We start from the raw sequence: 26,759 nt of genomic DNA, 5'->3' as shown, positions 1-26,759 counted from the left end.
ACAGTGGGGCTGAGAAGGAGGGACTGGGGCATGGAAGACCGGGAGTGGGGAAAAGGTGAGACGTAGCAGTGAGTCCAGAGGACAGCGGTGAGCCCCTCCCATAGGGACCCTCTGCGTAAAGGTGGTCTTGTAGAATCATAGACTGCTGGGCCCGGAAGGGATAGTGCCTGGGGGATGGCTGGCATCTCAGCTGGACACAGGGAAGTCCAGGAAGCAACTGACCTGAGGCCGAAGCTGACAAATTAGGAGGACACAAACCCATAGGACCCATGAAGGCCCGACTGCAAAGGATCCTAAGAATCACCTCGATTACTGGCCTTTGCCAGCACCAGAATCCCCAGGGATCTCAGCGATGAAATTAGGCATCCCCATCCCACTCAAAACACATCCAGTTTTTATTCATTTCAATGAAGGGCTTGTGGAAAAGGAAAATGTTTGAAAACCACAATAAGGTTTAAAGGCAAGAAAGGAGTACTGGAGAGGACAGTAGCTATCCAGTGCCACATGGGTCCAACGCACTCTCCTCTCATACAACTAGTTTGGAATAATTCCAGAACACAGTGGGAGCACCCAGCGGTTAGCTGGAAACGCAGGGACCAATGTCTTGCTCACTTCTTCTGCAAGCAGAGTTTGTGGACCTACTGTGCACCTGCCGCTGCTCAGAGCCGGCAGGACCAGCTGTGCAAATCCTAAGACAGGGGATCAGCAAAAATCAGTGACTGCGGAAGCGCAAAGAGGAATAAGAAAGAGAAAAGGAAAGCAAGAATCAGGACGAGGGTTTGAGAAAGATTAAGGAGGAAGTGGGGCGTGCGGGAGTGGTTTAACTCACTTGTTCTAGTCTCCAGTCATTTTTCTGCTTCAACTTTCCATGAATTTGCAGACTATTCCTTTGAGGAGAAAACTGAGAAGGAGAACACTGTTTCAAGCACAGTCAAAGACACCCACTCGCCTTGACTCCTGCTTTGAAGACCTGTAGCTGCAGCAGGTGGCAAACTCTGGCAGGAGGTCACCTGTCAAAGCCACGCAAGTCCCCCTCAAGCCCCCACCCTGCAGGCTGCTCTGTATGGCCCAGGTCAGCTGAGCTTCTCCAGGACCCCCGACACAGAGATTTTCCTTTATGAGTATTCACACTGATTTACTGTTTGGCATTGAAACTAATAACTTTTAGTTTTAATAATGATGGGTTGCTGAGCTCTGAAAAGCCCTGGCCTTTATTTAGCTGCTGTAAAAATGCACCGCAGCCCCCCACCAATTGTCTAAGAGCAATTTAGGAAATCACCTTCTGAGTTTACAGAGGAAATCTCCTTGGTAGGAGAGTCATGATGATGAGGACTTCTCCAGAACAGTCATTTTAACTTCAGCTGCCTCTCGCCTGAGCACTCCCAGTCTACAATTAATACTGCCTTTGGGTTATAAGAGGTTTCCTGTTGAAAAACAAAGGGGCTTTAACTCGGGGAGAGTAGGCTCCTGCTCCCTTCCGAGCCACAAACCCTCCGCAGCGCTCAGACAGGCAACTGTGTGCATGACAGCCTCCTCCATCATCACCTGCTTCGCTATTATACCACCACCCGAGCAACTAGGAGCAAGTGCGGGCTGCGCTGCCCAGCCAGAGAAATGTAAGCTTTCGTGAACAAGAGGGAGGCAGCTTCTGAAATGGAATGTCATTTCCATAACACACGGCAATCCAGCAGGCATCTTCCTCCAGAATGATTGGTGGTGTCTGCTTCCACTTGTTAAACTTCAAAGCCAGGGCCAATATAGGGCCTGTGATGGGCCACAGACTGGGGCATGGGACAAGCAGGTAGGAATGAAAGTGCTTCCAAAAGCACCCTGTGCTCATCTGTCAGCTTCTGGTTTCAAAGGGAAGGGAAAGGAGACAGTTAGGTAATAAGGCAAGAGACCCAGGAAGGATGAGGAAGATGAAGGAAGGTTTAGTCAAAGCTCATCGCCACCACACCGCAAATCTCCAGAACCCCTTCTTTAGACCCAAGCTCCTTGACTGAGCTCAAGGGTTTCCTTTACCATCATCAGCCCTGAACTCCTCTACAACGTCCCTCTCCCCGTGACGTTCCCTTTACAAGCTCAAGGAGCACTGGGCTTTGTGTATCCCCAACAGGACAGTGGTCTCTCCTGCAGCTCCCAGCTGGGCCCCGAGCCACCCTCCACCCTCAGCAGTCCTACCTGCTTTGGGCTGCCCCATTTGCTCTACTTCCAGCTACCCAGGATCTCTCCAAAGATATTGGGTCTGTTAGGGGCTGAACTGCATCCTGGCAAAACTCTCATGTGGAAGCCCTAGCCTCAAGACCTCACATGGCGACCCTATTTGGAAACAGCGCCTTTGAAGAGGTAATTTAGTTTAAGGAGGATCATTAGGGTCAGCCTTAATCGTGACTGGTGTGACATGACCACAGGGACGTGTGCACACAGAGAAATGGCCGTGAGGACATAGTGAGAAGGCAACAGTCAACGTGGAGCTCAACAGCAGAAGAGCTCTTTCTGCATCTTTGAATATCTGCCAGTTAGAGAGGTTGGCTTAGTAGAGCAGCTGCTAATGACTAGCCTCGCCTCCCTCTCAGTGCGACCAGGCTGCCTTCCCCAATGCTGATCCCCTGCCCTCGCTGAACTCCAGCCAAGCAGAGCTATGGCTGCAGTTTCGGTTCAGGTTCACTGAACGATTTCTGTTCATCATCTACAAAGAGCTGAATTCTACATTTCTGACCTTACAACTGAGACTTCCTAATCCTTTCATTCTTGGTTCCGCCTGGCTCAATGCTCTGTCTTCCAGATGTCTGGCTTCTGTCACCTTTGTGACTCCTTGGCATTGACCCAAGTGTGTCTCTCTTGTCTTGCCTCCTAGCAGCTAGGCACACACAGCTGGCCTCCCTCCCACTGTCCTCCTGCACAACCCCTGCTCCTCATCCGCTGCTAGCCTTGCCTGCTAGAGCTGCTGGAGCAGCACAGCTCATGATTCAAAGTCCCCAGGGTGGTACCCACAAGAGGCAGGCTTTGTGATGAAATCACCAAAGGTTAAACATAAGCACACCAGGATGTGGGAAAACAGGCTGAGCATGGGGAGGGAGTAATGTTCCAGGAGAGGAGAATTATAGTCGAGTTGGGAAGAAAAGGGTCATACATAAATTAAAAGCATAAATTACAGACTCAGGATGAAATAAATGGAAAGGGCAGCAGCTTTTCATGAAGACACTAAGGCCCAAGAACTGAGAATTTGCAAAAAGTCATGCAGCTCATAAATCTAAGAGCAGGTGCTATCAACCGTTGGCCCAAGGATGGGGCAGGAGCATTTCTGAACAGGTGCAACAGTGAACGACGCACATTCTCAGGCTAAAAGCAAAACAACATAAAACAAAACAAAAGGCTGGGTTGAAAATTAGATACATGAAGGAAAAAATTGATAACCTGGACTATATTAAAATTAAAGAACTCCTGCTCTGCAAAAGACACCATCAAGTGAATGAGAAGACGAGGCACAGACAAGGAGGAAATATTTGCAAAATGCATATCTGATAAGGGACTGGTTTCCAAAATACACCAAAAAACTCGTGAAAGTCAACAATAAGAGAATGAAGAACCCAATTTTTAAAATGGGCTAAAGGCCTGAACAAACACATCTCTAAAGAAGATTTACAAATGAGAAGTAAGCACACGAAAGGCTGCTTAACATTATGGTCATTAAATGGCTGAAATCCAAACACGGACAACACCAAATGCTGGTGAGGATGTGGAGCAACAGGAACGCATTCATGGCTGATGAGAATGCACAATGGCGCCGTTCCTTTGAAGACAGCCTGTTTCCCAATTGGGCTCTCAGAGAACTGATGCCAGGGCTGTGCCCTCCAGGCGGGAGAGCAGGGATGTCTTCCCCAGGGAGTCCAACCACCCAAAAAGAAGGGAAGATCTACAGAGACTGACATGGGGGTGGGTGCTCCAACCAACCCCCCAGACCACCCACCCCACCGCCCAGCTTCCAGGCCACCGCCCCAGGCACTGAGGACTTTGTGTCGGTATTTAAAGGCAAACGGACGGGAAGCAGCAGACAGTGGAGGAAAGGAAACCACGTGGGAGTGACCAAAGCAGATGAACAGAAAGACACAGTTCAAGGGAAATGGAAACTGTATACGGAAAAGGAAAAAAAATCATTAATATCTGCAGAGAGCTGAGATATTAAAACCATACAACAAGGACAGAGAATCATAAAAAGGGATACTTAGAGAGCAAAGAAGTGCTACTGGAAATTAAAAATACTATTACAAAGGTTAAAAAATCAACAGAAAGATTGGAACAAAAAAAAAAAAATCAAGGCAATCTCCCAGACACCCAAAAGAAAAAGAAATTGAGGATAGGAAAGAAAGGACAAAGAAAGAAAAAAATTCAGCCTAGGAGGTCAAATATCCGAACCACAGAAGTTTCCAGAAAGAAAGTAGTGAAGACCAAGGGGAAGGAATTAACTGATAAAATCATTCTAGAAGATGTCCCAGATCATGAAATTCTAGCTTAAAGGGCTTCATGGCCAGGAGCAGTGGCTCATGCCTGTAATCCCAGTACTTTGGGAGGCTGAGGCAGGCGGATCACCTGAGGTCAGGAGTTCGAGACTAACCTGGCCAACATGGTGAAACTCAGTCTCTACAAAAAGTACAAAAGTTAGCTGAGGGCGGTGATGGGCTCCTGTGACCCTGTAACCCCAGCTACTCAGGAGGCTGAGGCAGGAGAATTGTTTGAACCCCTGAGGTGGAGGTTGCAGTGAGCCAAGAAGATCATGTCACTGCACTCCAGCCTGGGTGACAAGAGTGAGACTCCATCTCAAACAAAAAGGCGGGGCAGGGGGCGGTTGACTCACGGGCAGCCTGAATGCAATTGATGAAACAGGCCCATGGAAACGCACATTATCGTGAAAACTCAGAGCTCTCAGGACAAGCAGAAGACCCTCAAACTTCCAGAAAGGAAAAACCAAAAGAAAAACAGGTCACAGGTAAGGATCAGGGATCAGGGCAGTTTCAGATCTCTTGACAACCAGGAGCCAAAATACAAGGGACCGAAGCCTCCAAAGTTCTAAAGGAAAATGATCTCCAGCTAGGAACAGAGCGGGCATCACTTTGAGACACGCATGTTCCTTCAACTCCTTCCCATGCACTGTTAGGAGATGGCCAGTGGAGGTGCTGGAGAGCAAGCCAAGCAGGAAGAACGCTTTTCAGGAGCACAGGCCCTCTGGAGTCAAGCACCAGGACGAGAAGAGAATCCCAGCGCAATGGTGGGGAGAAACCAGGCCCCAAGAGGCACTAGGTCTGGGAGGCAAAGGGTGCAGGCCTGATAGCCCGTCAGAAGCTCCTGCAGAGACTTCCTCAAGTAGATGTCTTGAAGGTCCAGGCAAATGACTCTGTGATGGACGCGTAAAACTGAGCAAGGGGAAAAAATTAAAGAAAATTGACTCCAGGAAGAAAAACGTGCAATCGAGTAAACGGTAACCATCATTTCCCACATGGTTTAGCTTCAAACAGCATTTACAGAGCTGTAATGATGCACACTGTTGTCGTCAAAATGACAGTGTAAGTTCATGAGAAGCAGGCATGGACAGGAGGGGCATGAGTGGGGGGTACGGGGGTAACAGGGAAGAAGCCGGCGTGCGTTCTCGTCTCCCCAGTGGGAAGGACGCTTCGCAAGGAGGCAGCAAGAAGGACCGCACCAACTCCCATCCACCACTGAGCTGCTGGCTAGCTTAAAGGATCGAAGCAGTTGCCTCCTGGGAAAGGAATAGCAGCAGGTGGGCCGAGCTGGGGAGCTCTGGGTTGCAGTGGGGGAAAGGGGAGTGTGCTGTGTAACAAGCCTTCTAAAACTATTTTGTTTTTTAAATTGGGTGTATGCAAGCTTTGATTTTAAAAGAAAACAAAAGTTGAACTGTTGCTCCATGAACTCTTAGCTGGGTAACCACAGCAAGGGGATCTCTATGATGCTGATTATAGACGTCTAGGAAAGAATGTGCCTTAGTGTTTTTTTTGGAGGGGGAACTTTTAACTTCAAGAGTACAAGCACACGTTTGCTCTAAAGGGAGACTTGTGTCATGGAAGTTTGAGGTACAGATTATTTCGTTAGCAGGGCACTAAGCCTAGTACCTATTAGTCATTTTTCCTGATCCTCCCCCTCCTTCCTCCTTCCACCCTCCCAAAGGTCCCAGTGTGTGCTGTTCCCCTCTATGTGTCCGTGTGTTCTCATCATTTGGTTCCCACATATAAGTGAGAACATGCAGGATTTCGTTTTCTGTTCCTGTATTAGTTTGCTAAGGATAATGACTTCCAGTTCATGCATGTCCCTGCAAAGGACACGATCTTGTTCTTTTTTATGGCTGCATAGTATTCCATATTGTATATGTACCAATTTTTTTTAATCCAGTCTATCATTGATGGGCATTTAGATTGATTCCATGTCTTTGCAATGGTGAATGATGCTGCAGTAAACATTCATGTGCATGTGTCTTTATAATAGAATGATTTCTATTCCTTTGGATATATATCCAGTAATGGAACTGCTGGGTCAAATAGTATTTCTGTCTTTAGGTCTTTGAGGACTCACCACACTGTCATCCACAGCGTCTGAACTAATTTACACTCCGACCAACAGCATGTAAGTGTTGCTTTTCTCCACACCCTTGCCAGCATTCGTTAGTTTTGACTTTTTAGTAAGAGCCAATCTGACTGGTGTGAGATGGTATCTCATCATGGTTTTCATTTGCATTTCTCTAATGATAAGTTACGCTGAGCATTTTTTTTTTTTTTTTTTTTTTTGAGACAGAGTCTTGCTCTGTCACCAGGCACCAGGCTGGAGTGCAGTGGCGCAATCTCCGCTCACTGCAACCTCCGCCTCCCAGGTTCAAGCAATTCTCCTGCCTCAGCCACTGGAGTAGCTGGGACTACAGGTGCGCGCCACCATGCCCAGCTAATTTTTGTATTTTTTTTTTTTTTTAGTAGAGACAGGGTTTCACCATGTTGGCGAGGATGGTCTTGATCTCTTGACCTTGTGATCTGCCCGCCTCAGCCTCCCAAAGTGCTAGGATCGCAGGCGTGAGCCACCGTGCCTGGCCAAGCTTTTTTTGTATGATTGTTGGCTGTCAAGTATATCTTCTTTTGAAAAGTATCTGTTTGTATTTTTGTGAAGATAAAATGAGATGGCCCATGGAGGTGCCTCACACATTTATTTGCACTCAATAAACACCAGTGGCTTTTTTTTTCCCCAGACAACTTCCAGGTGCAGTAAGGGCTGAGGAAGCTGCTCTGCTCAGGTCTCCTCTAGGCTGCCATCATGATTGCAGGGAATGGTGAAGGAGCCTCAGGCACATAGGGACCCCCCTCACTCCCCAGCAGCTTAGCTTAAGCCAAGGTCCCCAATTGTAAGCTCCACAACATTTTACCACCAAAAGTCCCAGAGATTTCTCCCTCCCTGGACATGGCTTCACCGGGAGATGGGTGCTCACAGGAGGATGAATTCCCTCTAAAATAAAAAAATACAGACTGGTTTACTAACAAAGCTGCTCAGCTGGTTCCCAAGGGACTAAGACATCTTTGGGATGAAACATCTCGGGAGCTTATCGCTTCTACTGCAGTGAGGACACTGCAGCTGCCTTTCAGGGCTGAGTGGCCCAGAGCAGACCTTTCTGATTCCCCTTGGTCTTGAGCCACTTCCCAGAGCCTCCCCAGGCAAAGGCCCACCATCTGCAGAGGATGAGGCAGGACAAATGACCTGAGAACAGAGAAGAGAAGAGGGGACCCATTTCTCTCTTGTAGGAGCTATTTCCTTGGGAATTTCTGTTAAAGACTTTTCTGAAGTTTAGAAGTTACCATTGAATCTGAAATAATTACCAAAAAAAAAAAAAAAAGAACCTTACTAAGGACCAAGCACAGTGGCTTATGCCCATAATCTTAGCCGTTTGAGAGGCCCGGGTGGGCGGATTGTTTGAACTCAGGAGTTCAAGACCAGACTGGACAACATGGCAAAACCCTGTCTCCAAAAAACACAAAGATTAGCTGGGTGGTGTGGAGGCGTGTACCTGCAGTCCCAGCTACTTGGGAAGCTGAGGTGGGAGGATCAATTGAGCCCGAGAGGTTGAGGTCACAGTGAGTCATGATTGTGCCATTTCCCTCCAGCCTGGGAAACAGAACAAGACCCTGTCAAAAAAAAAAAAAAAAAAACTTACTAAGGAAGTTTTATCTCCTGGAAATAAATAAAATTGGAGCTAAGCTTCATTTGCCCTTTTTCGTTTGCATTTTGGAACGTTGTGTTGGACTATGATGTACTTACAGAAACATGCACAACTCACAAGAACTCCGCTCGGCGAATTTCTACAAAGTGAATCCACCCTGGCCCCGGGCACCCAGACCAAGACCAGAACTTCACCAGCTGCCGCATGCCCCTCCCAGCAAACCTTCCACCCAAGGTAAACACTTGCAAGGAGCCTCGTGGATGTGTTCTCCATATCCGGCTCCTCGTCCTCCATATTATGTTTCTATGTAGTTTATTCATTCTCGCCATTTGACATTTCATTGTCTACTGTTGACAAATATTTGGAGGGTTTCTTGCATTTGGCTATTACAAATACACTGCCTTCATTGCCTTTTGTGGATCATATTGACTGGAGAGAATTTTAAAGAAGGAGAGCGGGTAAAATGGACGAAAACAGGCAGGCATAGTAAATGTCCATGCAGGTGTCAGTTAGCCTCCATTTACCTACCTGGCTTAAGATGCAGAATTTGAGGGGAAAAAGGAACCACGGGCCATTATGAGAAGTAATTCAGATAAAGTTAAAAAAAAATCTTTAAAATGGCCCTCGAAGAATGTCTAGGACATGTACAGTGCCTTTTCTTTTCACTAAACTGTGCCTAATTAAAAATAATTATTCAAAATTCTGTGCTAGTGAAAGACATCCTCTGCAGCTTTGCAGAGCCCCTTCTGCCCAGAGGAAAGTAACAGTCAGTCAGTCTTTGAGGCTAGTTTGGCCCAGCTAGTCTGAAGAACGTCATTCCCAGGACAAGGGAAAGGTTTTGCAAAACACTCCCATGCTCAACTGAGCTTGGGCAATGTTAGGTTTGCCAATGTGTTTATTTACTGCAGAGTCTCTTAGAGACTCATTTACAGTGCTCTTGGACACTGTGCGCAGAAAGCTTCATACAGGAAACATGCTATACAGTGCTTCCCAAGTCATCTGGCCAGAGGACCTATTTTTTGAGACAGAGTCTTGTTTTTTCATTCAGGCTGGAGTGCAATGGCATGATCTTGGCTCGCTGCAACCTCCACCTCCCAGGTTCAAGTGATCCTCCTGCCTCAGCCTCCTGAGGAGCCTGAGATTACAGGTGCGCGCTACCAGGCCCAGCTAATTTTTAGTAGAAATGGGGTTTCACCAGGTTGGTCAGGCTGGTCTCAAACTCCTGGCCACATGTGATCCACTGACCTCAGCCTCCCCAGTTGTTGGAATTACAGGCGTGAGCCACCATGCCCAGCCAAATGGAGCATCTTTTGAAATTTTATGCCATAGAATACACTTGGAGAAATAGTGTCTGGATTCACTCATTCATGCCCCAGGCTTTGAGTGCATGTCAGACATGGTCGATACCAAGATAAGCATGACACCATCACTAATCTTAAGAAGGTCATGAGGCTGGGCACGGTGGCTCACGCCTGTAATCCCAGCACTTTGGGAGGCCGAGGCAGGTGGATCACAAGGTCAGGAGATCAAGACCATCCTGGCCAATATGGTGAAACCCCATCTCTACTAAAAATACAATAAATTAGCCGGGAATGGTGGTGCACACCTGTAGTCTCAGCTACTCAGGAGGCTGAGGCAGGAGAACTGCTTGAACCTGGGAGGTGGAGGTTGCAGTGAGCGAGATCGTGCCACTGTACTCCAGCCTGGGCAACAGAGCGAGACTTCATCTCGGGGGGAAAAAAAAAAGAAGAAGATCATGAATTAATAAAGTCTAGGGCCTCCTAAAGGACGACAAGAAAAGAAAAAGACATTAGAACATCCTGAGGGCCTAAAATGTACTAGGCTAGCCACTGCATTAGTATGGTGGGGCTGCCATAACAAAACGCCACAGCGGGTTTGTCACCATTGGCAGGGAGGGCTTCTGGACAAAAGATTTGGAGGCAAACCTGCAGGTCCCCTGCTCCACCGCAGACTAGCAGACTAGTCATGTGACAAGGACCAAACCACCTCCCTTTCGGAGACTCGAATCCCTATCTGTGAATGGAGATGATTGTCAGGAAGGTTCATGAGCTAGAAGACAAGATGTAAGGAGTGTCGGGCCGGGCTCATGACAGCGGAGACACGGCTGCGAACCTCACCATTATTAGCCAAACTACAATGGGAAATAAAGTTTCAGTCTTTGATAACCACCCAGCGGCAAGAGCGGTCTGGGCGGGGTGCTGAGAGAAGGCGTGAGGGCAGGCTGGTGTGCAGGACCGCAGGGGTGCTCTGAGTCAGGGCTTGCCTGCTGCACAAGGCTTCACCTGTCAGGCTGCATGGCAGCCAAAGGGATTCAGCTCCAGGTCCCAAACCACCAGTCCAGTTCAGGCAGGGACTCAGCTCAGGCCATGGAGGCATCTCAGGCATCACGCAGGCCAGTCCGGGAGCCTCTGCAGCCTTGCAACCTGCCAAGAGTTGAGACATCTGCAAAATAAAGCAAAGCAAAACTTAGGCAAGTGACCGGTAAAATAAGCACCTGGGCTCTGTGGATGCCTAGAGAGGAGAGAAGAAACCAGCGACCTAGATGTTCAGAGTGAGGATTCCAGCATGGGGTTCACAACCCAGCTCTGAAGCACCCGATGTGCCCGGCCCGGCTGTGGAAGGAAACATTCTCACCTCTCTGAACTCTGGATTCCCCGTTGGCAAGAAGGGATCTGGACCAGGTGAGGCAGGCACCTGAGGTGCAACATTTAAGGAGGCGTCCAGTGTTGGGGTTGTGCGGGTGGAGAGTCGGGCCTGAGAGTGGGCGCTTCCTTAAGTTCGAGACCCCTGGTTCCCTGCGGGCCTCATCTGGTCCCGGCCTGGATGGGAAGAGCTTGGGGCACCGGGTGGTTGGGTAGGACTAGGAGAAACCTGAAAAGTTCAGCAGACTGCCTGAGGTAGGACAGGCCCGCAGAGACAGTTACAACCCCGAGGGCTCGCCACCCGTTAAGCTCCTGAAAACAGACTCCAGCCTCCCGCAGACCTCTCCCGGTCCAGTCCTCTCCAGAGTACTCGAAGAACGTTTCCAGCAACCTGGAACTAGAACTTCACCGAAACGGGGCTCGTTCCTCCCGATCCCCGCTGTTCCATCTGCCAGAGGCGGTGGCGGAGCTGCCCAGGCGGCCGTGGACGGCGGGCGCCCCGGGACGCGCAGGGCACGCGCTGGAGGCCCCGCAGGCTCCGCGCCCTCAGCTCCAGCTGCCTGGTTCGTCCTTTGAGCCCGCAGCTGAGGTCAAACGGACCGTGGACGGGTGCCTAAAGCCCGGAGTGGCTGACCGGGCAGGTACGTGTGAAGTTTCCAAATGAATAAACGCACCGCTGAAGTTGCCACATCAGATGAACAGTAGTAAGCTGATCAAGAGCCGTGGTTCGACACGTGACGCCGGCCCGCGGGCGTGCAGAGACAGCTGAAAGGCGTGTGTTTGTCCCACGGCGTCTCGGAGGCGATCACCGCACCGCGCAGTCGCTGCTTCTGGGCTCCCGGGTGGCCGCTGTTTCCGTGCCCACCGATCCGGCCCCGCTGCGCCTCGCCTGGGTCCGCTGCGCCTCGCCTGGGTCCGCTGCGCCTCGCCTGGGTCCGCTGCGCCTCGCCTGGGTCCGCTGAGCCTCGCCTGGGTCCGCTGCGCCTCGCCTGGGTCCGCTGCGAGTGGGATTCGCTGTTCCAGACTCCAGGCAGCCAGGAGCGCGCAAGCGGGCGGCGTCGCCATCCCCTCGGGCCCGCGCATCCTTGGGAAACGGCCTCGGGAGCGCGCTGGGGGGGCGGGTACACGGTGGATCCCTTCCCGCTTCCCCTCCCCCTTCCCGGAACGCAAGGGCGCGGGGGCCCTGCTCGGCCGCCAGGTGGCGCTGCGGGCCCAGCCACAGAGCTCCAGGGCCGCGTCCGCTCCGCTCCTGGGCCCGACACTGAGGGGCGATGCGGTGGCGGGGACGCGGGTTCGGGGCGCTGCGTAGCGAGCGCTTCGGAGGGCAAGCTGCGGAGATGGGGACCTGAGACGCTGCGGGGGGCGCGGGCGGGGGGGGCGGGGTAGTGGGCTGGGGGCGCTGCGGGGATGAGGGCTGGGGGCGCGGGCTGGGGGCGCTGCGGGGGTGAAGGCTGGGGGCGCTGCGGCGATGAGGGCTGGGGGCGCTGCGGGGTGAAGGCTGCGGGCGCCGGCTGGGGGCGCGGGCTGGGGGCGCTGCGGGGGTGAAGGCTGGGGGCGCCGGCTGGGGGCGCTGCGGGGGTGAAGGCTGGGGGCGCGGGCTGGGGGCGCTGCGGGGATGAGGGCTGGGGGCGCGGGCTGGGGGCGCTGCGGGGGTGAAGGCTGGGGGCGCTGCGGCGATGAGGGCTGGGGGCGCGGGCTGGGGGCGCTGCGGCGATGAGGGCTGGGGGCGCGGGCTGGGGGCGCTGCGGGGGTGAAGGCTGGGGGCGCTGCGGCGATGAGGGCTGGGGGCGCGGGCTGGGGGCGCTGCGGCGATGAGGGCTGGGGGCGCGGGCTGGGGGCGCTGCGGGGGTGAAGGCTGGGGGCGCGGGCTGGGGGCGCTGCGGGGGTGAAGGCTGGGGGCGCTGCGGCGATGAGGGCTGGGGGCGCGGGCTGGGGGCGCTGCGGCGATGAGGGCTGGGGGCGCGGGCTGGGGGCGCTGCGGGGGTGAAGGCTGGGGGCGCGGGCTGGGGGCGCTGCGGGGGTGAAGGCTGGGGGCGCCGGCTGGGGGCGCTGCGGGGGTGAAGGCTGGGGGCGCGGGCTGGGGGCGCTGCGGGGATGAGGGCTGGGGGCGCGGGCTGGGGGCGCTGCGGGGGTGAAGGCTGGGGGCGCGGGCTGGGGGCGCTGCGGGGGTGAAGGCTGGGGGCGCGGGCTGGGGGCGCTGCGGGGATGAGGGCTGGGGGCGCGGGCTGGGGGCGCTGCGGGGATGAGGGCTGGGGGCGCGGGCTGGGGGCGCTGCGGCGATGAGGGCTGGGGGCGCGGGCTGGGGGCGCTGCGGGGGTGAAGGCTGGGGGCGCGGGCGGGGGGCGCTGCGGGGATGAGGGCTGGGGGCGCTGCGGGGTGAAGGCTGGGGGCGCGGGCTGGGGGCGCTGCGGCGATGAGGGCTGGGGGCGCGGGCTGGGGGCGCTGCGGGGGTGAAGGCTGGGGGCGCGGGCGGGGGGCGCTGCGGGGATGAGGGCTGGGGGCGCTGCGGGGTGAAGGCTGGGGGCGCGGGCGCCCGGGCCTCCTCTGTAGGCCACTTAGCGGCAGCAGACGGTGGAGTCTGGGCCTGGGAGGGTGACCTGATCCTTTGCTCTTTAAAGAGAAACCGGAAAGCTAGATTTTTGCTTGAAATGTTGGCAACTGGTGTACTTTAAATTTTAATGGAAATTCCTTGCCTACGAAGGGACACGCTGTCCCCGGACGCGGGGTCCTCCTGTCTGTGCGGGAAGCGGGCGGGAGATGTGGGAGCGCTGAGGCCGCCCAGAGCCAGAAGGCCTTGAGGGACCAGGAACCTATGAAGTCCCCAGGAAGGGGGGCTCCCCTGGCCCCCAGATGTAGGCACCCCCGGCACTACGGCCTGGCATCTCTACCTGCCGACTCCACCCCTGCCACGGTGCCCCATTCCCGCCACGAATGACTTCGTAATGTTCTTCATGGCTGAAACACTTAACTATAAAACTTTTTTCTCGTGCAAAATTTTAAACATATACAGAAGTAGAAAGAGTCACAAACTGGCCAGGCATGGTGGCTCACACCTGTAATCCCAGCACTTTGGAAGGCGGAGGCGGGCGGATCACTTGAGGTTGGAAGTTCGAGACTAGCCTGGCCAACATGAGAAACCTGTCTCTACTAAAAATAAAAAAATTAGCCGTGTGTGGTGGCACGCTCCTGTAATTTCAGCTACTGGGGAGGCAGAGGCAGGAGAATCATTTGAACCTGGGAGGCGGAGGTTGCGGTGAGTCAAGGTCCCACCACTGCACTCCAGCCTGAGCAACAAAGAGACTCTGTCGGAAAGAAGGAAAGAAAGAAAGAGAGAGAAAGAAAAAGAAGAAAAAGAGAGAGAGAGAAAACACAAATCCCGCGCACCCATCACCCAACTTCAGAGATTGATGTTCATAGCTAGGTGTCACCTATTAACCCTCCAACCCGAGGACACTTCAACCACACTGTACCCCACCCTCATGGGGTTATTTTGGAGTAAATATGAGAAATCATCTCTATTCCAGGGTGTGTGACTAACAGGTAAGGACTCTTTTTAATGTAACGATGCCATTGCCACACTAATAATCCAATTATCACACCAAGTATTTCCTAGATGCCATCAAATTTCAATGTTCACATTTCTCCAACTGCTTCATAAAACTGTAGATAACAGTTGATTTTTTCCAATTCAGGTCCCAATAAGGCCCATAAATTGTATCTGGTTGGTTTTTAAAGTTTCTTTAATTAAGGTTAAAAAAAAAAAGTACGCATAGTAAAATGAACAGATCTGAAGTACAGAGCTCTAAGAGTTTTGACAATGTGAACGAACTGTGCCATCACATCAGTCAAAACATAAAAGTTTCTACCACCTCTGAAAATTCCCTCCCCTCTCCCCATGAACCCAGCCCAGAAGAAACTGCTCATCCGGTTTCTATGATCATAGAGTATTTTTGCCTGTTTTGGAAATTCACATAAAGAGAATTAAACAATATATTCATTTCTCTGCCACCCTTCTTTCACCCAGTGTAATGTTTTTGAGATTCATCCACAGTGTTGCACATACCAATATTGTATGTAATTTTTGTTAATTCCTTTGTAGTATTTCACCATCTGAGTAAAATGCAATTTACATTGTGATTCATTCTGTTAGGAAAAATCCCGGTTGACGGCTATTTGGACTGTCCCCAGGTTTTGGAGTGAGTAAATTTGCCTATCCAAGTCCCTTGTGGCAACATGCCTTCCCTTTCTCTTCAGCAAATTCCTCATAGTAGATCATAGCGAAGATGTCTATTCAACTTTGTAAGAAACTGCTGAAGAGTTTTTGCTGCACAGTTTTACCTTGAATGTTCTCACCAGCCAAGTATGAGAGTTCCACTGGCCCCACTTCCTCCCCATTTGCTGCTTGCCATCTGTTTTATCTGAGCCATTTAGGTGGGTATGTGACTTTCCCATTGTGGGTTTATATGGCATTTCCCTGATGTGATGGGAATGAGTTCTCTTTGTTTTTATTTCTCTGAAAATGCCTGTATTTCACCCTTTTTTTTGAGACGGAGTTTCGCTCTTGTTACCCAGGCTGGAGTGCAATGGCGCAATCTCGGCTCACCGCAACCTCCGCCTCCTGGGTTCAGGCAATTCTCCTGCCTCAGCCTCCTGAGTAGCTGGGATTACAGGCATGCACCACTATGCCCAGCTAATTTTTTGTATTTTTAGTAAAGACGGGGTTTCACCATTTGACCAGGATGGTCTCGATCTCTTGACCTTGTGACCCACCCACCTCAGCCCCCCAAAGTGCTGGGATTACAGGCGTGAGCCATTGCGCCTGGCCTATTTCACCCTTATTTTAACAAGGCATGTTCCTTGGTGTATTGGTGTGTTTTCACGCTGTTGATAAAGACATACCCAAGTCTGGGTAATTTATAAAGAAAAAGAGGTTTAAGGGACTCACTGTTCCACATGGCTGGGGAGGCCTCGCAATCATGGTGGAAGGCAAAAGGCACTCTTACATGGCAGCAGAGAAGAGAGAATGAGAACTCAGTGAAAGGGGTTTCCCCTTATGAAACCATCGGATCTTGTGATACTTAACTGTATCCATCTAATTAAGGTGTGTACTTAATCACCTTAATCAGGTGAGACTTAATAACTACCACAAGTACAGTATGGGGGGAAACTGCCCCCATGATTCAATTATCTCCCATCCGGTCCCTCCCACAACGTGGGAATTACGGGAGCTACCATTCAAGATGAGATTTGGGTGGAGACATAGCCAAACAATATCCCTTGTATATAAAAATCTAGGTGGGCAGATTTTTCTCTCAGCAGCTGTTCCCTGCAGAGTCACCTTGCAGAGCCTTTCCTTGGACTTTACAAATCCAGCCGTTGGCTAAGGATTTACAGCAACCCTCAGGCCCCTGCCCTGTCCAGCTTCCTCCCACACAACACAGTCTCACCCACAAACCAACATTTCTCCACAGCCAAAAACTCCAATCTCTGCATTCTTAGAGCAGAGAAGCCATTCCTCTCCACGTGGTCTCACCTCCCTGCACCCAAACTGAAATCTGGGAGTGAGGGTGATGAGGAGCTCAGGTCACGTGCCTCCTTTCTCTACAGTGGCCTTGCGCTGGCTGTAGCAGAATACCCGAAAGGATCTACCTAAAGTATCTTGTCCAGTTTTAAGGTGGCTGGTGGGAGGAGAGTAAGTCTGAAACCAGTTACTCCATCATGGCTGAAGTCTAAGTCCTTTGATCTGCTTTTAAAATATGTTGGCTCTTGGCCAGGCATGGTGGCCCATGCCTGTAATCTCAGCACTTTGGGAGGCCACAGTGGGCAGATCACTTGAGGCCGAGAGTTCAAGATCAACCTGGCCAACATGGCAAAACCCCATCTCTACTAAAAATGCAAGATTAGCTGGGCACAGTGACAGGTGCCTGTAATCCCAGCTACTTGGGAGGTTGAGGCAGGAGAGTTGCTTGAACACGGGAGGAGGAGGTTGCTGTGAGCTGAGATTGTGCCACTGCACTCTAATCTGGGGGACAGAGCAAGACTTCATCTCAAAATAAAATAAAATAAAAAGTTGGTTCCCTTGCCCTTTTTGTTTCCTTGCAGTGTTTTGAAGAAATCACATTCTTTGCCCTGTAGAGTCACCCACATTTGGATTCCCAGTGTTCCTGCTCCCCGTGGTTCCTGTAAACTGGCAGATCCTTCAGGGTGAGTTTTTCCAGACACTTCCCGCAGAGTGCACTCCACACTCAGTCTCATTTTGCGCTATGAGCAGCCTTCAAGTTATACAATTGCCTAGATTTATTTTTTCATTAAGGGTGCACCTAGTTTTGATATTCTATGTCCATTTTCCTTCTCTTCATTTCCTTGATACATCTATGGAGGGAAACTCCCCCAGGATCAACTGTGTGGTCATACTGGGTCCAGGCCCAACACATGGGCAGATGAAAGCTTGATCCTGTCCCTTTTTTTCTTTCTTTTTTTTTTTATTTTTTTTATTTTTTTTTGCCAAAATGGCTGATTTCCTTGTGTATTAGTCCATTCTTTCATTGTTATAAAGAACTTCCTGAAACTGGGTGATTTATAAAGAAAAAAGTTTTAACTGACTCATGGCTCTGCCGGCTGTACAGGAAGCCTGGCCGCTTCTGCCTCTGGGGAGGCCTCAGGAAGCTTCCAAGCATGGCAGAAGGCAAAGGTGCAGCAAGGCACTTCACATGGCCAGAGTAGGAGGAAGAGAGAGGGGTGAGGTGCCACACTGTTAAACAACCAGATCTGGGGAGAGCTCACTATGCAACGACAGCACCAAGTGGGACGGTTCCAACCATAAGAAGCTGCCCCCAAGATCCAGTCACTTCCCACCAGGCACCACCTCCAACACTGGGGGTTACAATTTGACATGAGATTTGGGCGGGGACACAGATCCTAACCGTCTCACCTTGTGTGGTCCAAAGGTGTTTAATGAGCTTCTCTTCCTCCCTTCTTTCTTCCATTCTTTTTGAAAATTATCATTGTGAACTTGAGGAATTTGAATGTATTTGATGTGTTTCAGATGACGGCAGATACCATTTTTACTGCGGATGGAAGTTTCCCAATGTTAAGCAGAGGGGGTCTCTTCAGATTGCTCCTGGGTCCGTCAAATATGATCACAGGAGGTTTTTGTTTTCTTTTCTTTTCTTTTTGAGCATCCTTGCTTGTTGATGTGACAAAATGTTCCAGGGTCATCCAGTAGGTTTCCGGCCCTAAATATGGAATCCACCATTTCTACAAGGAAACTTGACTCCTTTTAATGGAAAATGGTTTTCAAGGTCATAATCTAGGAGGTAAGGACACTCATAACTATGAAATAAATTCAAGGTTTCTTCAGTGGAGGTATAAAGAAATCTGTTTTATTGTAAATTTTGAAAGATAATACACCATGAATTCCTCCTGACATCTTCAGTACAGAATTTACTGAATGCCGTAAGGAGTCAGACTCCATTGTTGGTGTTTGATGTTTGATTGCTGGTGGCTTTAAAGCCTCACCCTTCCCTCTCCTCACTCCCCCACCCTACACCCGAACAAACTGATAAGAAAGCTCCAGCTTCTTCCTCAAACCTTGGGGCAGGCAGCCAGCTCTCACCAGGCCCCAGGCCTAACCACAAACTAGATCCTTCTCTGCTCTCTCCGGCCATTTCGCACCCTCCTGGGAGGCCAGTCTGTCCCACCACAGAGCTCAGTCATGTGAGTAATAACCCTTCCCATGCCCTCTGGGTGGATATGTGGCACCATCAGTCCTGATACCCAAGCCACGTCTGGGGTGGGGACCCCTTCTGCTTTTGCACAGGTCTGGGATGGGGACCCTTTCTGCTTTTGCACAGGTCTGGGGTGGGGACCCCTTCTGCTTTTGCACAGGTCTGGGGTGGGGACCCCTTCTGCTTTTGCACAGGTCTGGGGTGGGGACCCCTTCTGCTTTTGCACAGGTCTGGGGTGGGGACCCCTTCTGCTTTTGCACAGGTCTGGGGTGGGGACCCCTTCTGCTTTTGCACAGGTCTGGGGTGGGGACCCCTTCTGCTTTTGCACAGGTCTGGGGTGGGGACCCGTTCTGCTTTTGCACAGGTCTGGGGTGGGGACCCGTTCTGCTTTTGCACAGGTCTGGGGTGGGGACCCCTTCTGCTTTTGCACAGGTCTGGGGTGGGGACCCCTTCTGCTTTTGCACAGGTCTGGGGTGGGGACCCCTTCTGCTTTTGCACAGGTCTGGGGTGGGGACCCCTTCTGCTTTTGCACAGGTCTGGGGTGGGGACCCCTTCTGCTTTTGCACAGTGGCCACAAAACACAACTTTTTGACTTTATATTCCTTTATCGTAAAGCTAAAAAATCCAATTCCTAGTGATGTTCAAACAATCACTTATTTGCCTCATCCCGCTATAACATACAGGTTCAGAAAAACATCAATACCACTACCAATACAATTATTGGAATCTGGTTAATCTTGGTTTTCAGTTCATTTTATGCTCAGAGAATGTTAATCTAGAGAGGGATCCTTACATTGGTGTGTTTAAATGACTAAATTCTTCCTCTCTATGCAGCTGTATTGCTGCGTGATACACAGTTTTGTTTTAGTTTCTAGTTTTAGGGTTTCCTCTTTTCGTCTTTATTGATTTAATTGGTTTCATATTGATGTAAATATTCATATGGTTCAAAAGTCACGTCTATCAAAGAAGACAGTTCAGAGAAGCTGGGCTTCCATTCCCACCCCCTCCTTTCTCCATATTTACATTGTATGATTTATCTTCCTGTAGCTTCTTTCTAATAAAAGCAGATGTGCATGTATGCTCATAAGCCCATACTTTACATAAATGTTGATGGCTTGTTTTGGTTCAATGTCTTTCTCTAAAGCTGGAGAGTTGACATCTTTGCCCTGGTCCCCTTTTGCCCACGTGGTTAATGTGCACGCGGGCAGGTGAGCTGATGCAGAGTCCCCCGTGGCTGGATCAGGGCACATCCAGGTTGACTTCTCTTCCGGAGCCTTCACAGTGCCTACTCCAGGAATGGCTCACTCAGTCACAAAGCTCACCTCCTCTGCCTCCTCTAGGAAGGATTCCAGTGTAAGAAGCAGTAGAATCAATAGCCTCGAGGCACAAGGAGCTTGGCACCTTCCAGGAAGGAAGAAGCCCAGGGGGCTGAGCACAGTGACTGGATCAAGACATTAGAAGAGGCCAGGAGGCCCTCGGAGGGCCAGACAGGAGTTGGAATGCTATTCTAAAAGCAACTGGGATTGTGTTTTTGGCCAGACACAGTGGCTCACACCTGTAATCCCAGCACTTTGGGAGGCCAAGGCGGGCAGATCACTGGAGGTCAGGAGTTCAAGACCAGCCTGCGCAACCTGGGGAAACTCTGTCTCTACTAAAAATACAAAAATTAGCTGGGTGCGTGGTGCATGCCTGTAATCCCAGCTACTCGGGAGGCTGAGGCAGGAGAATCACTTGAACCCGGGAGGCGGAGGTTGCAGTGAGCCGAGATGGTGTCACTACACTCCAGGCTGGGCAACAGAGCAAGACTCTGTCTTTAATAATAAATGAATAAATAAATACCACAGGAAGCCCCTGAATGGAGTAAGTTGGGAAGCAACATGGCCTGGTGTGAATTTGCAGATGTTCACTGAGTCTATGCTGACTGCCCTATAGATGTCTGGGACCTCAACGTGGGTGCCTCTGTAGGGCTGTCGTCCCAGAGCTACATCCCAACCTCTTCAGAGGTGAGACACACAGAACAAGGAAGCACTGACAGAATTCAAGGCAGATCTAACACGTGGGTCTACAGGTGCTTTACAAAATTTGCTTCCATGGAGGCAACTTCCCAGACACCTGAGTCTTTCCATGGAAAAAAATGATACTATAGTTGTTTATTGGTGAAAGAGAAAAGTTAGCTCAAACTTGGAAGATGGCAAATTAAGAATATACAAAACAATTTTACATGTACACATCCTCAGACTTCATAGGTGAATGGCTGTGAGCTGACCGTGCTGCGTTTCCCAAAGCCCGCCCAATGGCATCCATGGGGTGGTCGTTTCATTTGTCTGTTTGGTTCATTTTGTTTATGCACAATTTTATTAAGATCTAATTGGAATGCAGAAAACTTTATAGGTGTTCAAAGTGTAAAATTTAATAAAGATGAATACTCTTGAAAGCATCACCAGAATCAAGAGAGTGTTTAGGACCAAATAGAATTTTTAAAATAATGCTTATAGTTACAAAGTTTTATTTCCTTTCTCCCCACCTCCTATGTATGATTGTTTAAATCAAGCCAAAATTTTCAAATTGTTTTGACCAAAAAAAAAAAAAAAATCTTGCAATGGAAAAAGAGGTAGATAACTTTAAATCTAATTGGCTATGGGCAGCTTCAGAGGACAGTCTGTTTACCTGAACCTCTCCTCACTGGGCACCACTGGGTACTCAGGTCCCCTATGGGAATGAAGAGAGGAGGCCTTAAATGGTTCTCAGCTCCTTGTGGAAATGTAACAATGTGAGGACAAGTCCCCCTGTTTGTGATTTGAGGTTTCCTCTTCTGCCTTCCGCTTGCTGGTGGGAGTAACCCTGTCCCTGTATAACAGGCACAGTTACTAACAGCGCTGCTGTCGGCCTCTTAACATGTACCCCTCCAGAGGCCTGAGAAGGGGTCCCTCCCTGTGTGGTCTGGGCTCTGAAGCCCATCCTGGCCTTGGCCCATCCTCCCAACCCCATCCCCTACCTTGTTACTCCCATGTAAGGCATTCCAAGTCCTAGTTCACCTTGGCACTTTTACCCTGTTTGAATTTCATTACTGGGAAATTCTCCCACCCTCCTACTTGAGTGATTTATTTCCATTCTTCAGATTCCAGCGAAATGCCACCTCACATCTGCACATCTGTAACCCCTACTGGGGAGGCTGAGGCTGTAGGATCCGTTGAACCCAGGGAATTTTGAGGTCAGCCTGGGGGAAAAAAGCAAGATCCCAGTTATAAAAATAAGGCCAGGTGCAGTGGCTCATGCCTCTAATCAATCCCAGTACTTTGGGAAGCTGAGGCAGGTGGATCGTTTGAGATTCTGAGTTCAAGACCAGCCTGGCCAACATGGTGAAACCCCATCTCTACTAAATATACAAAAATTAGCTGGGTGTGGTGGCATGTGCCTAAAATCCCAGCTACTTGGGAGGCTGAGGCAGAAGAATCTCTTGAACTCAGGAGGCAGAGGTTGCAGTGAGACAAGATCACACCACTGCATTCCAGCCCAGGCAACAGAGTAACATTGTCTCAAAAAAATGAAAATAAGGCCGGTCGCGGTGGCTCAAGCCTGTAATCCCTGCACTTTGGGAGGCCGAGGTGGGTGGATCATGAGGTCAAGAGCTCGAGACCATCTTGGTCAACATGGTGAAACCCCATCTCTACTAAAAATACAAAAAATTAGCTGGACATGGTGGTGCGTCCCTGTAATCCCAGCTACTCGGGAGGCTGAGGCAGGAGAATTGCCTGAACCCAGGAGGCGGAGGTTGCGGTGAGCCGAGATCGCACATTGCACTCCAGCCTGGGTAACGAGAGTGAAACTCTGTCAAAAAAAAAAAAATTAAAATAAAAAATAGAAATAAAATAAATGTCAACTCAGATGAACCCTGTAATGAAAACTTGTCTTTCTTAGCACGCAGCATCAGGAATACATTTTGGGTTTGTTTCTCCCACCAGACTCAGTTTCCCAAGGACAAGGACCATCTTGTTTCTAAGTATGTGCGTGAGACCAGGTTTGGTATTTGGCATATAAGACACGATCAGCGCTCAGCATTCTGGTAACTGTCTAGCAGTAATGTGAGCTGGAAAGACTTGGGACTGAAATCAGTGGATGGAACTGGTTCCTAACCAAGGGCCATATTACCCACCAGGAGACATTTGCAAGGCCAGGAGATTTTTTTCCTTTGTCAGGAGGAGGTAGAGGCTGGCCACTGTCTTCAGTGAGCAGAGGTCAGGACTGCGAAGTGCCCCGCACTGCATAAGACTGCCCCCAACAGTGAGGCATTGTTCGGTGGGAAATGTCAGTCACGCAGAGGTTAAGAAGCCCTGATCTATAGTGACCCCGGCCAAACAAATTCTCAGTTCTATTGAGACAGTCTGTCTTTTGCTGATATGTTCTGATACCTGAAAATCAAATGATCTCCCTGGGTTTCAAAAAGCTGTTCATTTTCTTTAGCTTCCTTTCTCTTGGAAAAACAGCACATTTTGATCTCAGATGGTAAACATTTTAGTTATTATACAGTGACCCTTTAGAATATTTCTATTCAAGATTTTGTAATTTAGAAACCAATTTCTAAGTGTTTGGTCGGGTGACATGGTTGGGAGGAGATATTCTTCTTCTTTTTTTTTTTTTTTTTGAGACGGAGTTTCGCTCTTGTTACCCAGGCTGGAGTGCAATGGCGCGATCTCGGCTCACCGCCACCTCCGCCTCCTGGGTTCAGGCAATTCTCCTGCCTCAGCCTCCTGAGTAGCTGGGGTTACAGGCACGTGCCACCATGCCCAGCTAACTTTTTGTATTTTTAGTAGAGATGGGGTTTCACCATGTTGACCAGGATGGTCTCGATCTCTTGACCTCGTGATCCACCCGCCTCGGCCTCCCAAAGTGCTGGGATTATAGGCGTGAGCCACGTCACCCGGCCTGGGAGGAGACATTTTTCTAATTCCAGGATCTTTATGGAGAAGTATACAGTTTCCTCAAACTTTTTTTTTTTTTGATGGAGTTTTGTTCTTGCTGCCAGGCTGGAGGGCAATGGCACTATCTCGGCTCACTGCAACCTCCTCCTCCCAGGTTCAAGCAATTCTCCTGCCTCAGCCTCCCGAGTAGCTGGGATTACAGGCACCCTCCATCACAGCCGGCTAATTTTGTATTTTTAGTAGACATAGGGTTTCACCATGTTGGCCACGCTGGTCTCAAATTCCTAACCTCAGGTGATCCTCCCACCTCGGCCTCCCAAAGTGCTGGGATTACAGGTATGAGCCGCTGTGCCCCACCAGTTTCCTCAAACATCTAAAACTCACAGGATGGAACAGGAACATGGAAGACCCAAGGAACCTTACCATAGACTCTTTCAGTAAGTTTACTGTGGTCTTAGGAATCTTCTCTTCTGCTGGAACTACTGCTGTTATCTTTTTGTGGAATGAGGAGATTAATCTAGGCAACACTTTCTTGTACCTAAAAGAATAGTAGCTTGAAAGTTAGGAGACTTTAGAGGCCATCAGTGTGGGTTTAAACAGCAATTTCAAGCTCCCTTGCAAGGGCATTTACCGTGTGCGGGACAAGAAGGACAGAAATAACTCATTTATTTGAACGATACTTAGAAGTGCTAATTGATCCTGTTTTTTGTAAATGAAGATACTAAGACACAGTAATGTGCTAGCATAAAAAACAACACTCGTAGACACAGTTTAAACTTTAAACTACTGTTGTTTTGAGGACAAAAGCAGAAAGTATTAATAATAATTTCTCTTTCTTCACACTGACCTTGAGTACTCTTTGTCATTTAGCATAGCCGTTTTCATAAAAGGCAATTCAACTTTGTATTTTTATTCTGATTTTTAAGTACTTATAGTTTTTAATGTTTAAAATAGTTGCTGATAAAATATTTACAGAAGTCATTGGCAAAATGAAGAATCATTTGCATTGCCCGTAAGTTATTCGTTTATACCATTATACTTACTGTTCAAACATACTAGTCAATTATTATTATTATCATTTTCAGGCCAGGCACAGTGGCTCACTGCTGTAATCTCAGCACTTTGGGAAGCGAAGGTGGGCAGATCACCTGAGATCAGGAGTTCAAGACCAGCCTGGCCAACATGGCAAAACCCTGTCTCTAAAAATACAAACACAAAAAATTAGCTGGGCATGGTGGTGGGTGAGTTTAACTTAGCTACTCAGGAGGCTGAGGCAGTAGAATCACTTGAACCCGGAGGTAGAGGTTGCAGTGAGGGGAGATAGCGTCATTGCACTCCAGCCTGGATGACAGAAGTGAAACTTCATCTCAAAAAAAAAAAAAAGTCAAATTTTTTTTTAGTTTGAAAAATTCATGTAATTTTCATGTAATTGGTTTAAAAGGTGCAATAACCAGACAAAATCTCCATTCTTTTGAATTGAGGGGCGAGGAATGTGACATCTGAGTCCAGCTTCCTGTAGTGTCACGTCAACATTGCAAAATAGAGACGAAAGAGCAGGGCTACGAAAACCCAATTTTAAAGCTTTTCGTTTCACTTTCTACCTATTGATTAGTTACAAGTTGCTCCCTTCTTTCTACCTGTAGGCCATATTATTTCATTTCCCCTCCACAAATCCAACATAGTTAATTGAGTTTGATGTTAATGAGCCTGTACAGCTAAACTGTGGAAACATAGTAACTACTGTTGATTGATCTTTCAGATAGGTAAAAGCTGGTTTTGCAAACAATTAATGTCATATTGTGATTTATCCTAAGCTGTTGAAACAGTTCCGCGGTGACCCCTCTTCAATGCTGATGAATGTTAACATGTTTCAGATTGTAATTCTGAATACATTTTCTAAATGGAGTAGCATATAGACCTAGAAGTTGTCAGAAAGAAATAATTTTTCCTCTAGTCTCTTAAATCAGTGTTTGGGGACTTGCAAAGTAAAATTACTAAAAACTGGACTCACACTGTGGCTCACACCTGTAATCCTAGCCCTTTGGAGGTGGAGATGAGTGGATTGCTTGAGCCGGGAGTCGGAGAGCAGTCTGGATAACATGGTGAATCCTCACCTTTGAAAAAAAAAAAAGTCCCAGCTACTCAGGAGGCTGAGGTGAGAGGATCACTTGGGCCCAGGTAGTGAAGGTTGCAGTAACCTGAAATCTCACCACTGCAAGCAGTCTGGGTGACAGAGTGAGACCTTGACTCGAAAAATAAATGACAAAAACAGATGAACAAGAGAAAAGACAAAGTGTATTTATTTTGTTTGTTAATATCCATTCTCAGAAGGGCACAAAGAAAGTGGCTAATCAATATCTGAAGATAGGGCCTTATCGGTAAAGTTAATAGTCTGATAATGGGGTGGGGATATGGGGTAATTCAGATAAAGCTTATCTCTGCATTTGTTGATTCTCAAATTTCTTACTGTGGTATAATTTGAATCCCTTCAAAAAATGAGAAATTGGACTTGAACATGATCAGATTCAAGGATTTGAGTACAAATAACTGGGCCAAACTGATGATCTGGTCCTAGAAGAACTGATTTTGTGGAGAAGGCGGAATGTCAAACTCTGCATGAGTCTTACAGTTTCAACTCATCAGGCAGCAAACACTCATGTGGCTAAACCAAGTCACAAAACAGAACATTTCTTCCAGAGGCTTCCTCCATCCTATCTCCTCTCACCACAGAGTCTAACACTGTGGCTTTTATAACATTATACAAATACTTTGAGTTTCATATTATTATTATTATTATTTTGAGACCGAGTCTTGCTCTGTGTCACCCAGGCTGGAGGGCAGTGGCGTGATCTTGGCTCACTGCAACCTCCTCCTGGGTTCAAGCAATTCTCCTGTCTCAGCCTTGTGGAGGAAAAGTTTAATACTAAATTTGAACTAATTGGAGTGGACACCAACGATGGTTACCCAGTCCCTGAGCAGGTTGTGTGAGCCCTTTGAGGCATTCATCCAGCACTGTTTCGGAGAAATCTCTATTTCAATCTATATCTATACGTTAGTTATTGAAAAACAATAGACAATGGGCAAAAACAAGTTGACCTTTTTGTGTTCCTTGAGCCCAGTCATGAAGGACCCTCGGGACTGGACCTCAGGTCAAACAACTGGTTACAAAAAGAGCTACTGTCCCAGACCACGCAGAAGCTTCATGAGGCCTCTTGACTGTGCGAGGATGAGTGGCCGACACTGG

General features: G+C 49.1%; 2 long non-coding RNA genes across 2 annotated transcripts; one reads left to right on the top strand and one right to left on the bottom strand.

Annotated features, from left to right (window-relative positions):
• The first annotated feature begins 8,309 nt into the window (after positions 1–8,309).
• On the top strand, positions 8,310–21,031 carry LOC118146433 (uncharacterized). Its single transcript, XR_013525193.1, has 3 exons — positions 8,310–8,440; positions 16,972–17,073; positions 17,915–21,031. It is a non-coding gene; the product is annotated as an uncharacterized LOC118146433 (long non-coding RNA).
• Positions 8,502–11,956, bottom strand: LOC144578780 (uncharacterized). Its single transcript, XR_013525194.1, has 2 exons — positions 10,862–11,956; positions 8,502–10,669 (listed from the first exon to the last, which is right to left on the bottom strand). It is a non-coding gene; the product is annotated as an uncharacterized LOC144578780 (long non-coding RNA).
• Positions 21,032–26,759: the final 5,728 nt, after the last annotated feature.

Source organism: Callithrix jacchus, chromosome 12 (genome assembly GCF_049354715.1).
Source record: "Callithrix jacchus isolate 240 chromosome 12, calJac240_pri, whole genome shotgun sequence".
Lineage (NCBI taxonomy): Eukaryota > Metazoa > Chordata > Mammalia > Primates > Cebidae > Callithrix > Callithrix jacchus.
The sequence above is the reverse complement of the archived record's forward strand: the minus strand, read 5'-3'. Positions and strand labels throughout refer to the sequence as shown.